Source organism: Euprymna scolopes, chromosome 18, assembly GCF_053919585.1.
Source record: "Euprymna scolopes isolate OS-2025 chromosome 18, ASM5391958v1, whole genome shotgun sequence".
Taxonomy (NCBI): Eukaryota; Metazoa; Mollusca; class Cephalopoda; order Sepiida; family Sepiolidae; genus Euprymna; species Euprymna scolopes.
The window spans coordinates 42,798,047-42,814,795 of record NC_136499.1 but is presented as its reverse complement, the minus strand read 5'-3'; positions in this window follow the sequence as shown (position 1 = coordinate 42,814,795).

The following is a 16,749-nucleotide window of genomic DNA, read 5'->3' as shown; positions in this document are numbered from 1 at the left end:
ACAGAAACCTTTATTTACTTCAAGGGGGTAGCATGCTCTTGTTCTGTTAGCCATGGATAGCAGTCCTAAGTGATTCGCAATTGTATTTTTCGGTCGCCCACATTGGGGATTGAATTTTCAAATTGACTCTTTCCAATTGATTTTTCCACATACTCTAACCACTGCGCCACAGGTCCTTGCAGACAATTCTGGTACGAATTTTAGGAGCCCTTAACCTATTTTATTTATAGTTGTTAATATCCCTATTTATTAATAATAAATGATTTTGATAAAAGACTTTAAGTATTTTTATTATCTTTATTATAAAATGGCTGAAAAAATAAAAATAAAATATAGTTAACTATAAAAATAGTTTAACAGTTTTAAAATGTGAATATTTCAAAGAACATAATAGTACGAATGAAGTAGATAATAGCGTGTGCACTAACCTTATTTGAAGGAAGAAGTTTCTTGGGACTATAAAATTCGCAAGTGATTCCCAGTCGCATGTATATCCTTATCAGGAGAGATGATGACGTTAGGTTTTTGAAACTCTTGCAGGGAGGTGTCGACATCGTCCTACATACAATTCCCAAATTGGTCACCTATTTTAGTAATGACCAGGCTCAACATTGCTTAACTTTGGTAATCTGATGGGAACCGGTGTGTCAACATGATTATGTTATATATTCAGTAGATGATATTGATATATATATATTTTTTTCTATTTTTATTTTTTTATTACACTTTCATCCCAAACAAGGCACATTGCCACTTTGGTGTAGGGGGCTACTATCAGGGGAAACATCTGCTGGGGTACTATGTAGGGATTTGGGCAGCAAGATGTTGGTTCACGTTGCACTTGAACTTATGCATGTCAGTACAGTTGGGGAAGCAGTGACCTGGAATGGAATTCCAAAGTCTAGCAGTTTTGGGGAAGAAACTACTGGAGTAGAAAGATCTTTTACATCTAGGGATCTCTACAGTGTGGGGGTGGGATTTTGCAGCTTGTTGGGTCTGTCGAGAGTGTTCACGTCGTGGGGGCACAAGTGCTTGCAGTCCATCAGAGCATTCACCATTAAAATACTTGTAGAACAGGCAGAGGGATACAACGTTTCGTCGATGGGACAGAGGCTGGAGCTTAGATGCCAGTTTAGGGCCTATCAGATTTGCGACTCTCTTTTTTTAACCCTGTCAAGGAGCGAGTATATATATATATATATATATATATATATATATACATATATATATATATATATATCAGTAGATGATATTGCCGAAACGTTTATTTTTAAATCAGCGACGATCGTAATTGGTTGCGCAGATTTAAATAAAGTACATTAAAAAATGTAACTATGTTTGAAAAAAATATAATTAATTATTGGAACAAATGTATAAAGTGAGCGAGCAAGAGCTAGAAATAGAGGAAATAAATGTTTGTTGTTTTTCTTTGGCATAAAAAGAAATGTAAAAAGCGAGTGAGAAAGAGAAATAGATAGATTGATAGATAGATAGATAGAGAGAGAGAGAGAGAGAGAGAGAGAGAGAGGTGGGGGGAATACAAACTGATGGCGTAAAATGTAAGAAAATGAATGCAGCAATTTACTTAGAGGGAAAAAATAGGTATCATTGCGATGCCATATTTGAATGGTATATTAGCATTCATTTAGCATGCAAATACTGTTAATCCAGAATATAGGAATGGTCAGATATCAGTCAATCAGAATGAGCAAAATTAGTCTGAGGAGATTTTATTTTTTGAATAGGAAAAAGAAAAAGAAAAGAGAAAGATTATGTTATGTCTATGAGTTTATGATCTAGTTACGAAGGGTGCAAGCACAATATACGTATCATGTGTATATTTCTTCCCGGTGTTGACTGGGGTCAGTAAAAGGACTTGATATTTAGAGAGAGAAAAATAGGAACCACTTCCCCTAAAGATGGTTGCGATTGTGATGATGTTGCTCCTAGGATGTAATGTAGGAATTTATTATAACAATTAAATATGTCTAAAATGATATTCTAAAGTTACATAAGATAGTGGCTAATCGTCTAGACATAATAAATTTGTATGTGGCATCTGTTGTTGGAAACCTACGGTACTTTGGTCCAGAGGGGAATTTCTGCAATCAAATTATTATATATGGAGATATATGTTTACATTATTATAAATTTGTATGTACAGAATTCACTTATTAAGTAACTGATCATTATGAATTTTGGAACATAGCTGTTAGGCATAACAATTCAAATGTGGGTTATATTTAGTTTAATTTAGTTTTATGCGAATGAAGTCAAATAGGACGGAAGCTTTTCATAAAAAATCGAGATACATGAGATTTTATGAAATTTGAACGATAGCAGTTAAACAAAAATAAATGAATATTCTCGAAATTTCTTTGAAATATTTAAAAAATATTTTTCAGAAATTTCGAGAATAAAGGGGGCATAATATGGCTACAACCTCCCACTTGAAAATCATATCAGATCTGCATTAAATTTTATTTATTGTCACGTGACACGAATTAAGCAAGATTTCCTAAATGTAAATTTCCTCTCAAATCCCCTTAAGCTTCAGCCTTCAATTGCAGATGTTTTTTAAAATCGAAATCATGTAATGGATTTTCATCAAAATTTGAGAATTTTAGATATAAGTTTTAGAACCATTATATCTTGATTTAAATCTTCATATAGGGACATAATAATTATAATTAGTAGAAATTAATGTCTCCAATGATGCTGGTTTAAACAGAACTGAGATGGGAAAGATAGCGAAATACCAAGGTCTTTTGTATGACATTAAAAGAAACTGGAACTTTAGAAAGATCTCTATCATTCTAGTAATTATAGGAGCAACCAGACTCATGAAAAATAGTTTCAAAAACTACCTGGCAAATATACCTGGTGAACCAAGTACAACAATTGCACTTAAAAGGACGGTTAGAATCTTAAAACGATCTCTCCATTGGAATATGAGATAGCAAGTGAATGTCTGGCATCCAGTAGGATGACCCATCCCCAGCTTGAACAAATTGATAAAGAAATTAGAAAAAAAAGTGGATGAGCGGTTTTTGTGTAACGCAAAGTATAATAGATTTCAAGAAGAGTACCGTATCACATTAAAGTTAGCATTTATAACATGTACATGTTCCCAGTTGTACTCTTATGACCGAGAATGCATTAATTGGATAGCTTCACTGCTGTTGGAAATAGAAAGCTTTCAAAATCATATAACGAGATTCATGGCTGATGACAGACTAACAGATTAAATGAAAGAACTTCATTAGATCACAACTCTAGCACCATCACTCCGATAATCAAGAACAAGGTACTAAAACTCTTTGGGCGTATGGAAAGTTCTGAAACTGGTTTATATAAGTTATACCTAGAAGGGATGATAGAAGGAAAGTGAAAGCAGGTAAGGAAGCCCAAACAAAAAACTGGAATCAATGGAAAATATTCGTATCATCTGGATTCTTTGCACTACTGTTCTCATCTTGAGTGTCATTTTTTACAACGTTTTACTCGATGTAACCTCTGACCTTCTTCAGGTGTATCTTGTCAAACTTGGAAATGTTTTTGTCAAACTACAGTCTGCAAGGACCCGAAGAAGTGGTTAGAGTACTTGGAAAAATCAATTGTAAAAGTGATATTCTCCTGACGGTTGAAGGTTCAGTTCTCAGGGTGGGCGACCGAAAAATACAATTGCAAATTACTTAGGACCTATATCCAGTCGTGGCTGACGAACAAGACAAGGCGATCCCCTTGAAGTAAATAAAGGGTTTCGTTCAAAATTCCATCTAAATTTCTGAGTTCGACAGAAACATTCGCGAGTTCGACAAGATACACCTAAAAAAAGGCCGGAGGTTTAATCGACCGAAACGCTGTGAAAATGACACTCTAGATGAGAACAGTAGTCCTAAGAATCTAAATAATAATAATAATAATAATCAATCCTTACCTCAAAAATTCAGAAGCACAATGTCGGTGTACAATCTCATCTAACCAGAGATAGAAAAATATAAAAGTGCTGCAAAACTGTTCTATTCAGAGAATTAATTCCACCCATCATAAAACGGGTACTCTTCTAGTATAACACAAGTCAAACCACTGATCTGCCAATTATGTGTTGGTCAGTGTCTATAAATTATGGTTAAATAATGTACAAGACGTCGACCAACTGCGCATCAAACTAGCTGCTCCAATGTCTGTCAACTTGTGAAAATCAGTTTGAATACCTGCAGCGATGGATCAGCTGAATACTGAATTAGATATTATTCTCGGTTCAGTAATTGCAAAGTTAATGTGCGCTGTTTATGCACTTGCATATTCCTTTGCAATACATTCATCCTTATATGATCGGCCATAACTTGAACACGCCATCCAATCAATATTAAGTTCTTGCCAGTTGACCAACTTGAGTGAGCTCATGTCAAAGCATCCAAGAATCACAAATCAATTGTTAATCCCTTCGTTGATTTCCACATAATATCAACTAAAAAGTATTTCGTTCTGATATATTGAAATTTTTGGCTTCGATCTTTGATTATTCACTTTAAAAAAAAAAAATTATTCTCATTTTGTTCTAGCTGGAGATAGAGCATCCTACCGGATGTCAGACACTCCCCCCACTATCTCACACATTCTATCCAAGAGATCTTTATTTTAAAGATTCTAGCCGTTTCATTCAGTGAAATTGTTTATATTTCTCCTGCACTTGGTTCAGCAGGTATATTTGCCAGGTAGTTTTTGAAATTCTTTTCTATGAGTCTATTTGCTCCTATATTAGTAGAATGATAGCGATCTTCCTAAGATTCCAGTTTCTTTTCATGTCGTACATAAGACCTTGGTATTTCGATATCTTTTCCTGATTTCAGTGTATTAGTGGCAAATACGTTTTACTGGGGATTATTTCAAAGTCCTAGCAAAGGCAGTGCAGACAGTAGTAGCAATGGCAAAATTAAAACCATTAGTATGGAAGTACAAAGCCATCAGTCTGTCAACTAAGTTGGAGCTATTATATGCGTTAGTCCTGTCGATATTTTTATATATGCATGTTAAACATGGACACTAACAGCAGAGCTGCAAAGAAAAATCCAATCAGTTAAAATGAGATATCTTAGAAAAGTACTCAGTGTCTTACCATGGATAACATAACCATTACAGGGATGCGTGCGACTGCCATCTTGATTATGTAACATTTTGGAGAACTACTAGTTATCATAAAAAAAAAACAAGACATTAATGGTATGGGCATGTGATGAGAGACAGTGGTATGGCAATTCTCCAGGAGACAGTGCAGGGCGGAAGGAGAATTCCAGTGACAAAAAGCAAGAATCAGTTCACAATCATAAGTTTTGTTTATTTTTTTTTTTTCAAAAACAAAACCACAATTCTGACACCACATTCTAAGGTTCTTGAATTACCTTCCAATGCAGTGTCAGAATATTTGGGAGGATTTTTCTCTGATTATCATCTTTAAAGTGAGCATTCTTGTTTTGAATTGCCTTTCTTCTTATCTTTCTTAAGCATCTTTCTTCCTTTTTATTTTGCTTTAGAATACCGTCTGTTTTTATCAATATCTGATCGATTCTGACGAATAGCTAAATAAACTAAAGAAATTATTATTTGTTACGGGTTGCGAAACACACGTAAAGTAATAAATAAAAAATACAAGCATTCGCCAAGACTGATTCATTCCTTTCGTCATTTTGATGCAACCAACTGGTATATATGCTCTACAGCCGGAAACATAACTTCATTGAGCTTGTTGTTTCGAACAATTTCGGCGATATTGTAAGGGATATATACTTTAAACATATTTTTACATAAATTCAGGATTTTATTTTGGCATATATATGCATAAAGAAATAAAAAAGAAACAAACCAAGTTATCTCATCAGAATACTACTTTCATTATTCTTATATGCATGTATATATATATGTGTATACACGCACACACACACACACACACACACACACACACACACACACACACACACACACACACACACACACACACACACACATATGATGAGCTGTGATACAGCGAAACAGTACTGTATGTGGATGACTATAATGCTCCCTATCTTGGATTGAGCATATTAAGCGATGTTCTTTGTCTAAACAAATCGAGCTTAGGCATTTGGACGATGTCAAAACATCATTAATTCACCACCCGCATAGCAGCAGCCGCATAGCAGCAGCCGAATAGCAGCAGCCAAATAGCGTAATGATGAGAAGCGTTGACTCGTCGTTTGGGCAGTCGAGTTTCGATCCTGGCTTGAGGTAGTTGCTTGTCTAGCATCACTCATGAGCTGTGATACAGCGAAACAGAACTGTATGTGAATGAATATATATATATATATATATTTGTATATTTTGGCAGCAAGTCATTATTCAAGCACGTCTGATTAAACACGATAAAGTTATTCTTTTTTCTAGTTATCTTTTCCATTCGCCAAGTTGTCTTTTTTATTTCAGCTGGCATGTTGTATAAAATGGCGCCCAAATGTTGTTGTTCAGCCATATTTTTCTCAAGCGCTTTCTATCGGTGCAATTATCAGGAGCGATTGTTGTTGTTATTGTTTTCTTTTCCTTTGAGGCTTTGTGTATTTATAATTTTTTTTTTATTATTAGTTATAAAGGTGGGTGCAGGAAGGTTAGGGGCGAATTATTTTTATTTTTCATTTCGATTTTTTTTATTTTTTTTATTTTATAGCTTATTTATTTAGTTTCTTATTAGTTATTAAATACCGTTAGTATAGTTGTCCCGGTGTTAAATGAGATCCGGTTAAAAAAGGGGCTGTAGTTTTTTGATAAGTAGGGCTTCTAGTAATTTTAGTCGGTCAATACATATATATATATATATATATATATATATATATATATATATATATATATAAAGCTGAACGCCTCTGTGTGTGTCTGGTCACGAATAGGCTCCTATATAGTTGACTATTATAGAAAGCTGATTACATATAATGATAGAAGATGTATGGAGACACAGGAATAGGTATGTTTGATCTGGCATAATGATGATTCATTAAAATTGTGGGGTCTGCGTATAAAAGTATGATAGGTTATGAAAAGGAAGGGTTGTAAAGAGATAGCTTCGAATTTGGGAGTATCAAAACCAAAGAAAAATATGATGAAAGTAAAAATAAAATAGATAAACTCCATAATTTATTATACCATACCTGTTCACATTGAAACAGTTATCACAATATTCTGTGGATCTATATTAAAAAACCTTGTTAAACTTTGTGACATATTTCCATTCTATGGAGGTCAGGTGCGAACGAACACCCCATAATTTTATTATACCATATTTCTTCAAACTGAAACATAATTATCAAAGTATACTTAGGCAGATAGATATAAAAAGTCTTTATTAAAGTTTGTGCCTATTTCCATTCTATGGAGGCCAGGCATGAATGCAGACCCCACAATTTTATTATACCATCCCTATTTAAGTTAAAACATACTTATCAAAGTATTATTATGCACATCTATATTCAAAACAATTATAAACGTTTTTTTTTTAATTTTTAAATTTTTTATTTACACACTTTGTGGACTAGGCGCATACGCAGACCCCACAATTTTAATGAATCATCATTATGCCAGATCAAACATACCCATTCCTGTGTCTCGATACATCTATCATTATATGTGATCAGTTTTCTATAATAATCAACCATATAGGAGCCTATTCGTGATCAAACACACACACACACACACACACACACACACACACACACACACACACACACACACACACACACACAGACGTTCAGCTTTATATTACAGGGTGACCCCAAAAAACGGGTCCCAACTCTAATTAGGCCCCGTTTCTTAGTGTTTTGTCCGAATGAAATGAAACTTTGGTCATAACTAGTTTATTATATTCAAAACATCACATCAAAACACTATGGTCTTTGGCCTTTTTTTTTCTCCGTTCTACAGCATGTGTTCTGGATGGCCTCCATTTAGCTTTTGCCATCTCTTTAGGTGTCCATGTGCATGTAGATGGTTCTTCCGTAAATTTTTACATAATCATTCACAGAGGTGGCAGGGAAACTTGCCAGTATTTGCTGGTTCTTGTAGAGGGACTATATTGTGCACCTTTGAGTGTCCTGTCAAACCACTTGCAGATTTACTTACTAATTCACAGATATTACAACAATACTTGGATGGTCTGGGTGGCAGTAGATCCGCATAAAATTGTTGATCTTGTCTAACCTAGTGTGACCTTACGTGGTTAACCAAGCCAGCTTTAGACAGAAAAAATCTGCCACAGATTGTACGTTTGAGTGTTTGTTGAAAATCGGCAGGAACTGCAGATTCATCCTGCTTTCTTTAGTAACACACCTTTCCTCAAAGTTTCTGCATCCTTCAAGGATTAATTTTCTCCACTTGTTTTGATCCACAATCCGAATTTCTCAATTATTGGCATCGATTTCCATCAGCTTAAGGTTATTCCTCAGTGCATCCTTAAACTTTTTTGTCGGTTTATGCTGCAATCTCTTTCATATGAGTATCCCACCAAAAGGCAGCTTTTTTGGTATCCTACCATCACTCATCCTCACTAAGTGCCCGATGCAACACATTTGATTTTTGACGGTCCTGATTTCTATGTTATGATTATTGGATTGTTCAAGGACGACAACTGACGTTTCATATTTTACGGGTGCACTTTTGACGAAACCTTTCCAAAGCTTTGAGATGCCTTCGATATGTAGTTCATGTTTCCGATGCATACAGTGATGTCGCATATATATATATATATATATATATATATATATATATATATATATATATGATCGTGTTATAATTGTGAGTCCCTGCACTGATGATTCCCGAAAGGATGAAACACTAGTGTCTGTAGGAATTTAATAATTATTATAGTAAATAATTATGTTAGCCCCATTTAAGAAACTTGTTTCTTATCATTGAGCACTTTACAGTTGAAATAAAGTTGGTCAATTTGGCTCATATGTGCAGATCATCATATAATGATTAGATCAGTCAGACAGACGTTAAAAAGCATTTAAAAATAAATGTTTAAATTTCAATAGTATTTCTCGCGGTTAACGGTAGCTAAATGGATTTGGTCCTCGCTAATGGGGTCAGAGATAGCTTTGTTGCTGGGTTCGAATCTATCGACCGGTGTTAATCGTGACACCTTGCACTGATGATTCCTGAAAAGATGAAACACTAATGTCTGTAGGTATTTAATAATTATTATAATAAATAATTATATATTTATCTACCTTAACTGTTACTTCTAACACGTGTATTCAATGAATCTTTTACAATATTTGAGCATTAAATAACCAGAAAACAAAAAACAAAAAAGAGATTCAGTTATGATAATACAAAAAACAAAAAAGGAGTCGATATGCTACAAAAGAAATAAAACAAGCCAAGCCATTTTTCATTCAAGACATATACTTAATGAAATCAACGTGTGAAATGTTTTTTGTGTTAAACCAACCAAACTTCCTTTCTTCTTTTTTTTTTTTTTTTTTTTGATTTTTCTCATAGCAAAAACATTGTCTCTTAATAAGTTGATTAATTGCTTCATCAACTTTTGAAATAAACAAGGAAATCATTGCCAGCTGTCTATAAAGTGCTGGGTGTGAGACCTTTTTTTTTGTCATTTTTTTTTTATTTAGGTAAAAGTCAAAAGGTGTGAAATGGATTTGATTTCTGATATGTCACTGTGCAGCTAATAAAGTTATAATGTCATGGACAGCCAAGCGTTTTGATTGGTCTAAAAATAATTAAAGAAAACAAACATCAAAAACAGTATGAGTGGTGAAATATCAGGGTCAAATATTATCAGATATAAATAGAAAAAAAAAAAAAACGATAATAAAAAAACTGATGGAGAGGCGGGGAATAAAGTGGAATTTATTTGGTTCAACTTATTTTTTGCATATCAATATTAACATCCGGAGGATTATCCTGCTAAGTGTTACCTTCCCACATAAAAAAATCTATACAATGACTTTTAAGCCTAGTTCGATGTATTATATATATATATATATATATATATATATATATATATATATATATATATATATATATATATATATATATATATATATATTGTGGTTTCCTGACATGCGAGACTCATTCGTTCCAGGATGAAGCTCGTATCTCGAATTAAAATGGTACCATTAAGGAGACGTAGTGAAACACGACACACTCGACCACTTAGCGGTTGCATCTGGAAACTCGTAACTTGGATTTTCGCTCGTATGTAGGAGAGGATTTTTACTCTGAAGCCATCTCGTATCTCGAATTTCTTGTTACTCGGGTAGCTCGTATGTCGGGGGTCTACTGTATTATATATATATATATATATATATATATATATATATATATATATATATATATATATATATATATATATATATATATTACATGTCTATGTACGGCATAATCACGTTGAATGTATGACATAATCACGTCGACACACCGGTTCTCTTAAGATCACTGAAGTTAAGCAACATTGATCCTGGCTAGTACCAGATGGATGACCATTTGGGAATTCTAGGCGCTGTGTGTGCTCTCCGCTCATCTCGACATTGTTTCCAATCGTCCTGTACCTCAACTTGCCACTGGTTTGTAACAATGTTGACTCCGGAGAGGCGTGGTTGGAGACTGCGCTACCTTTCCCACACAAATTTCACGTGCAGGCACCCTTACAGTGGGTATCCATAGTCTGTCATGACTGAAGGAAGCCACACATGTCTAGATAGATAAATAATATGTATAAATATTTACCTGTCTATCTAACTCACTAGTAAGCAACATAACTAGTATACCAGTCACCATCCCCATCCCCCACACTCTCTCTCTCTCTCTCTCTCTCTCTCTCTCTCCCTCCCTCCCTAAGTGAGGAAAGAAAGGAGTTGAATTACAATTACATTGTTCTTAACAGTCGAAGCCTGGATTCCGTGCGCGACGGACGATCATTGCAGTTTGGGCTGTGAAACCATTGGCGATGCGCGCATCGGGTTAGTTAAATATGCTCCTCCAGTGTTAAATGTAAAATAATTTTTTTTTCAAGGAGTCACCACTTATTAAAGCCCGGAGGCCACTCGAGAATAAGGGTTAATGAGTGTATAGTAGTTAATGGGACAATATCGTAGTAATCGTTAATAGTGGAAATTTAGTAAATTGGATTACTTAAAGGGATGGCTCATCAAGAACTTGTTTACGTTGGACTTGAAGACAACCATATTGTAGTCAGCTGGAAAGCAGGAAAACGGAACAGAGTTCTGCAGGCGTGCAGTTCTAAGAAAGAAGCTTTGTTCATGGAATCTATGTTTAGGTTCAGGCACAAATAAAGAGTGGACAAAATTATTGATAGTGGTTTCATTTAGTCGAGTGTTTTTTATGAGAGTGAGGCCGGGGGGGGGGGAGGACCATAGATTGGAGCTCAGACGAGCACTTGCCATGAAAATAACGATAAAGTAGAGACATAATTATATATTTTTATAAAAAAATGTCTTTGTACACTTATTCTATGCAGCATTCAATTTTTAGCAGAGTTCCCTTATAAGACATTTTTTTATAAAAAATATATAATTTATCTCTATTTTATCGTCATTTTCATATCAGCGCTCGTCTGAGCTCCAATCGCTGTTACAGTTTGTTTGTTTAAAAGTTGATTTTCTATTGCTGGTACTAATGATAAACATTAATTGATTTTAAAACTAAAATTTATATATTATAATAATAAAAATAAAAAATAGTACCGGAAAAAATGTCTAACTTTCTTCCATCTATGCCAAATAGTGTAGGTACTTCAATTCGTTTTTTTCTTTCAATGCAAAGGTTTTCGTTTTTTTCTTTCAATGCAAAGGTTTTCGTTATTAATAATAAGGAGAGTAAAAAATGGATCTTTTCTTTTTTCGGCAGCTTTGTAACTCTTGCTTTCTTTATTTGTCCTTTAGTCCTCACATTCCATGGGCGATGTTTCTGACAAAGAGGGAAGGATTGCTCTTTTCTGGATTGGAATATATCTCATATATATCATTAGCTTGTTGCTGACTTGGAAATAGCATCTTTTTCTTTTTTTAGCCTCTTACATCAAATCGATTCGCTGAGAGGTCTTTTTTATTTCAATCGACATGTTGTACAGAATGGCGCCCAAAAGTTGTTCAGAAAAAATAATATATATATATATATATATATATATATATATATATATATATATATATATATATATATAAATAGATAGATAGATAGATATGTAAAGTTACGTGGCAATTAATTCATAATTTACTACCTACCTTTACTCACGAATTGAGCACTGTTGAAATAAATACCAAAAATCGATACATAAAGAATTATGTCGCCTAATTAGACTTTTTAGCTCATTAAAAACAGTAAAAAAGTTATAACCCGTTGACTTAGAATGAGCGCTTTATACCAAATTAATGGTTTAACAAGGTTAAATTTGTGCACATTTTTGCATTAAAATCTCCATTAATCCCTCACCGTACATTACACAGATACCAGAATACTGAGTTCGCTGCACCTAATCATAACAAAGGTCCAGATCGGCTCAGAAAGTTTCTGAGAAAAACCGAGTGTAAATATGGTATTGTGGTGACAAATCCCTATTAATCCCTGTTACTCCATAACTGTGCATTGCATTGATGCCATAATACTTATTCGCTGCACCTTATCATAATAAAGGCTCAATACAAAATTTCAGCCAGGTCGACCCCATATCATATTTATGCATATTAAAAGAAAAATATCATTCCATATTCATCAATTGAGAGTTACTTCCCTTTAAAACTTAATATTTTGGAGAAAATGGCTTCGGTATAAAAATTAAACAAACATGAAAGCAAAAACAATTTTGATAAGTTGCTATTGGTGATCAAAAAAAAAAAAAATTAGAGAAAATATTGTTACCAAGTTGTGAGAACAATTGTTGTTTTAGTGGGACATGGCGGGCACCCACACTCACAAAGATATGAGTGTGAGAGTAGGGTAATATGGACATATACCAACAATGAAATATTCTTTTTGTGTGTTTCCAGTCTTCATCTGCAAACAGACCTGTGGAAGAAGATACTTTAGAAAATGCTACACGAATTTAGTAACTGAAAAAAAAAAAAAACAACCAACAACAGATAAGTGTGCTTTTTTGTTTCAGTTTTCTATCATGTGGCACGCTTAACAAAGATTTGAGTGTAACGAAGCAGTACACTCTCTTGGTAACATAACGCGTATAGGTGCATGTGATAAAATCAGTAGCAGCAGTAAGATAGCTGGCTAGCAAAAATATTTACAGCAGCAGCTATTAAAGCACGTATGTAAATTAGCAAGTGTGCTCGAGCTGACGTCACGGGAAGAAGAAGAGGAGAAAAAAAATGAAAAAAAGACAGCGTGTGGTTGAACAAGAGAAGCAAAGTGCTCGTTGGAGAAGATGGACGTGTGAAGTTGAGGGCAAGAAAGCGCTGGCTAAGGCCAGTGGCAGGTGACAGGGACAGAGACTTTTAAAAAGCACATGTTATATGGCACAGCGTTGTAAAACACATGTGTGCACGAAAAGACTTTTGAAAGATAGTGAAATGTGCTGGTTTGAAAGAACCACAAACAAATGCCTTTCATTTGTACTTAAAAAAAAATACCGAGTCGGATTTTTATTTCTTTCCTTTTCAATTTATTTGCTTCCTTTTCAACGTGTGGGTCTGAGAGGTTTGAATTGTAACAACACAGTTAAAAACTGACAGTCGCGTTACATTTACTCCATGCCACATAATCATAAGAAACAACATCACGTATAACTATTTGAGGAAGTTTTTAACATTTGCAAGTGGTGGAGCTCTATGGTACATAATTATACAAAGCAACGTGACGTATAACTACTTGAGGGAGTTTAATACTTGTATGTGTCTCCAGCCAAATAACTTATGAGCAAATACGTTACACTAAAACATAACTTAACTGAACCAATCAGAGCCCAGTGTATCTCTCAGTTCATCTTCTTAATATAACGTATGTATCTCTCCATTTCCCATCAGTTAAATCAATAAATCAGTTAAACAACCTGGAAAACAATTTGGAAACAAACAAACAAAAAAAAAAATCATGAATAATCGATAATAACTTTAAAAAATTTTGAAAGATGAATTTACCAATGATAAATGGAAACTAAATTTTTGTGTATCTTTCTATGCATTTTGTCTTTCTCTCTTTGGATCGCTTTGCAATTATCCACAATTCTTTTACCCTATCAGTCACGTGACCTATAATATCTCTTAATTCTATGATAGTACTTAAGTCCTACCTATATACCCTCGTCGTTATCATAATTTTTTTACTCCAACCCAACCACTTGCAATGGAGTGCACGTGCAAAAAAAAAAAAAAAAAAAAAATGCCCCAATTAAGTGTTAACTCTACACAACCCTACCCTCTCTATTCTGTTGTGCCATTAGCAACAGCACAAAACGAATTTCACTCAAAACTGCAGTAAAACCTTGAATCTTTTTGGTACATTTTTTTTAAAAGCTATTTTGTCTGTGTGTTTTTTTTTGTTTTTTTTTAAATTTGTCTTTTTAAGAGTTTTAAATAGTGGGTTCTCTTTTTTTTTAATTTGTCTTTTTAAAAGTTTTAAATAGTGGTTTCTCTTTTTTTTTTTAATTTGTCTTTTTAAGGGTTTTAAATAGTTGTTTCTCTTTTTTTTCCATTTTAAATATTCTTTTTTTCATTAAACTTTCTTTGATTTTGTAATTTTTTCTTTTTATCCTGTTTTTTTATTTTTTTTATTTTACTCTATTTTAAAACAAAAACCCATCATTCATCTTCTTGCATATAATCTTTCAATTTAATTTCTTTCTTTCGGTTTTGTGATTTTTTTTTAACGTATGTTTTATTACTTCATCATGCATCTAGTTTTTCATTGTTTCTTTCATTTTTTTTTCTTTTCTTCTCTTTTGTTCTTTCTTGATCCTTGTTTTTTCTTTTCTTCTTTTTTGGGGTGTGGGTGTGGGGTGAGATATTCCCTAATCATTTTCTGATGTATTATCTTTCTTTGTTTCTTTTCTTCCTTTCATCCAACTCTATTTCTTTAAAAATTATATGTTATTAAATTGTCTTTTTTTCTTTTTTTCTCTCTCTGTTTCTTTCTGTTTGCTCCTTTCATCCTTCTTTCTTTCTTTCTTTCTTTCTTTTTTAAAAAAAGTCTGGTATTATTTGATTATATATTATCTTTGGTTTCTTCTTCAATCCTTTTTGTCTTTCTTTCATTATTTATTTATTTTATTCTTTTTTATCTTACATTCTTTTTTGCTTTCTTTCTTTTTAATCTTGAATAATTTTATCATCCACATTATTTCTTTTTCTTTTCCTCATTTTTCTCTTTTGATCCTTTCATCGCTCCTCTTTTCCTTCGTTCTTTTTAAAAACATTGTAATTATTTATTATCCATGACCTTTCATTTTTTCTTCATTTCTTTTTTATTTTCTTCATTTTTAAAAAAAATCTTATATTATTTTATTATTTATGATATTTCTTTCTTTCTTTCTTTCTTTCTTTCTTACTTTCTTTTTTTCGTTCCACCCTTACATACTTCTTTCTTTCTTTTTGGAAATTATTATATAATCTATCATCATTTGTTTCTTTTATTTATTTATTTCTTATATACTATTTTTGGCTTATTATTTCTTTTTTCATTTTTGTAATATTTTTAAAAATTATTTTCTTATGTATCATCATTTCTCCTTTATTTTATTCTTGTTTATCTTTTTTTGTTGTTAATTTGGGATTAAGAGAAAACAAAAATTAGAGGCCTGCACCCTGTTTTCTATCAAAATTAAAATGAGATTCTATTTTTTTAGGTGATTACTTGTAAACAGTCTCACTCAGTTTACTTTATCTGACCCTGTTAACACCCATATTTTAATACCTTACTTTCATCATGACAAATAAATATTGACTCGATATTTCATCATGTCTATTCTTGATGAAGCTTTTACAAGATGAAATATTGAATCAAATCAGGACCTTGTGTTTAGCTTCTTTTCAATTATATATATATATATATATATATATATATATATATATATATATATATATATATATTATTTGGGAGTCACCACTTATCAAGGCCCGAAAGTAACTTGAAGATAAGGTGGTAGTGTAGTAATCGTTAATGGTATAAATTGGGTAAAATTTGATTATTTATGGGGACGGTTTAACAAGAACTTGTTTACATTGAATTTGAAGGCTACCATGTTGTATTCAACCCGGGAGCAGGACAACAGAATAGTGTTTCACAGGCGGGTAGTTCTAGGAAAGAAGCTTTGTTCATGGAATCTGTGTTTAGATTTAGGAACAGATAGAGAGTGGGGGAAATTGTTTATAGTGGTTGTAAGTAATCGAGTGTTTTTGTGAAAGATTGGAGTTCAGTCGAGCACTTTTCATGAAAATAATGAGATAGCAGAGGCAGGCTTGCAACGTCTCTTTTTGTGGGAAAGAGGTTGCAGGGAAGAGAAAATATGATTAAATAGGAAGATACGTTAGATGATGATGAGAAAAAGTATCACATCACTTTTTATGCATTTGGTCCCCATTTTCTCTTTCATGTTGTAAATATATAGAAAGTGTTGTAAGACTTCCTTCATCACCTAATTAGACTCGGATCTTGCCTTTCTCCTTTCTTTTCCCCCTCCCACATGCTCTGCATGCTGTAGCAATCTCCTTAGCAGAAATATCATCATGAGTTTGTTGA